Genomic DNA, 2,705 nt, shown 5'->3' on the forward strand with positions numbered 1-2,705 from the left:
GTCCAACGTTTAAGTTCCAGTTTAAGCTTAAACTGGAACTTAAACGTGCTTCCATAAAAGGCATCACTGGAAGTGTCTGGCGTTTAAGTTGCAGTTTAAGCTTAAACTGCAACTTAAACGCCACTATTTGAAAAGGTTTCTGGGCCAAAGATATTGCAGTTTTAAGTTAGCATTTGAGCACAAACATTAACTTAAACGTACTCTGGTATGAAACCCAATTGAATATCATGGTTTATGGGATTGGGCCTGAAGAATTGATGAGTCTGGAATTTCAATTTGTTGAGTCATGTGTCATTACTTGATTATCACTAAGTTGGCTCAATGAATGTTACAGAATTGGATCAGCAGCCTCATCAGGATTATGGATCATAAACCCAAAGCAAAAGGAAATCAGGGAAAGGCCTCAAAGCCCAAGAAACACAACAGAAGCTCAATTTAGAAAGTGTATAAATAGGATAGAATTTAAGTTAGTTAGAGGACTTTTGATCATTTTTCTAGTTTTCATACTTTTTGTAATTGAATTCAGAGCTATGACTCACTAAACCCCCTTTCATTGGGTTAGGGAGCTCTATTGTAATTAAATGAATCAATAATAGTTTTTATCTTCTTCTTCAATCTTTTCTCTTGAATTTTTGTTAGAAAGCTTCTCGATCTAATTCTATTGGTTAGTTGTCTTGGGAAAGAAACTATCCATAATTGGAATCCTTCGGAACCTTGGGAAAGGAATAGAGGATTCATGCTAGAGAAGCTTTCTCACAGTGAATTGGATTGGGGTTTGGATGGATATTGTGACATGTAATCCTACCAAATTGTGGTTCATGAAACTGTGTGGTATAATCAGTGATCGAGCGTCATCTCTTCTTATGAACATTTAAACCAAGGGATTGAGAATTTGTTTGTTTTTAGAGAGAATTGGTGAGCCAAGGGATTGGGATCCAATCATATAAGATTGCCAAGCAAAATTCAATGAACGCATTGGTTGAGGATGGGATAAAAATGTTTTGATTCGGAGATCTCAATATCTCCTGAAACCCAATGAATTCCCCATTTCTGATCTACCACTTTCTCTTTACATTCTGCAATTAAATTCATGCAATCACCCCGATCCTTTTTTAATTTCATCAATTTAGCTTCTCGCTCTTTAATTCATGCAATTTAAGATTCCACAATTTCAATTTCTTGCCATTTACGTTTCCCGCCAATTTTACATTCCGCAATTCTCATCTAAATCTTGATTCCGCTCAACTAGAACACACTTCTAATCCGAATTGCTCACTCAACCAATCCTTGTGGGATTCGACCTCACTCTATTGTGAGTTTTTACTTGACGATAACCGGTGCACTTGCCGGAAGGAATTTTTGTCGATCGTGCAATTTCCTAAAATCGTAGCATCAAGTTTATGGCGCCGTTGCCGGGGATTGGTTTTCGATTGACAATTCTCAAATTGGAAGTTAACTAGATTGAGCATTTTTCTTGTTTTGTTAATTCAGTTCAAGTTACTTGTTGAATTTTAATTTCTGCACTCTGTTACTTGCTTTCTTTCTTTATGCCTTTAAATTCAAGCAACTAACTCACTGACTCACTAACTATTTGAATTAATTCCTCAACTGCTCTAACCATACTTATCCATTAACCAAGAGTATTTCACTTGTTTGTTGCCTGTGCTGTGTTCATGTATGACAGGTAGGAGAGGAGAGACATCAACTCCTCCATATACCGAACCAGAGAGGACCCTTCATAAACTTAGAAGGGAAGCAAGAGGGAAGAGAGTACTGGCAGAAGAAGAATCTGAAGGAGAATCTGAGGACAATTTTGAGGAAGCTCTAGATCTCAACATGGATAGAGAAGTTCACAACCATGAGAGAGCTGATGGAAACAATGCCATTCCCGAGAGGAGGGTTCTTGGTTCATACATAAACCCAACCTCTGGGAATTGTGGTAGCAGCATTCAGAAACCACCCATTCAGGCCAACAATTTTGAACTCAAACCACAGCTAATATCACTGGTGGAGAATCATTGTTCATTTGGTGGGAGTGCTAATGAAGATCCAAACCAACATCTCACAAAATTCCTGAGAATTTGCGACACTGTGAAGTCCAATGGAGTCCAGGAAGATGCCTATAAACTGCTCTTGTTCCCATTTTCACTTAGGGACAAGGCAGCTAAGTGGCTGGAATCATTCCCAAGGGGGAGCCTAACAACCTGGGATGAGGTGGAAAGCAAGTTTCTGGCACGTTTCTACCCCCCACAAAAGGTCAATAGGCTTCGATCTGAGGTTCAGACTTTTAGACAACAAGATGGTGAAACTCTCTACGAGGCATGGGAGAGGTTCAAGGATTTGACAAGAAAATGCCCATCAGACATGTTCCATGACTGGGTGCAATTGCATATTTTCTATGATGGACTTTCTTATGAATCAAGGAAGGCTGTAGACCATTCATCAGGAGGTTCATTGAACAGGAAGAAGACTGTGGAAGAAGCCATTGAAGTGATTGAGACAGTGGCTGAGAATGAGTACTACTATGCTTCAGAGAGACACAACACTAAGGGAGTCATGGAGCTGAACCATGTTGATACAATTCTAGCCCAAAACAAGGTGTTTGCCAAGCAACTAGCAGAGCTCACCAGGAAATTAGAAACAAATCAAGTGGCTGCAATACACACACAAGATCAAGAGAAAGTAAGCACTGAAGGAGGTGATTG

At 39.3% G+C, this 2,705-nt stretch overlaps 1 non-coding gene across 1 annotated transcript; it reads right to left on the bottom strand.

Moving 5' to 3' along the window:
* Window positions 1-2,262: 2,262 nt before the first annotated feature.
* On the bottom strand, window positions 2,263-2,366 carry LOC130953632 (small nucleolar RNA R71). The gene has a single exon (XR_009075794.1). It is a non-coding gene; the product is annotated as a small nucleolar RNA R71 (small nucleolar RNA).
* Between the last annotated feature and the right edge of the window lie 339 nt (window positions 2,367-2,705).

Source organism: Arachis stenosperma, chromosome 9, assembly GCF_014773155.1.
Source record: "Arachis stenosperma cultivar V10309 chromosome 9, arast.V10309.gnm1.PFL2, whole genome shotgun sequence".
NCBI lineage: Eukaryota > Viridiplantae > Streptophyta > Magnoliopsida > Fabales > Fabaceae > Arachis > Arachis stenosperma.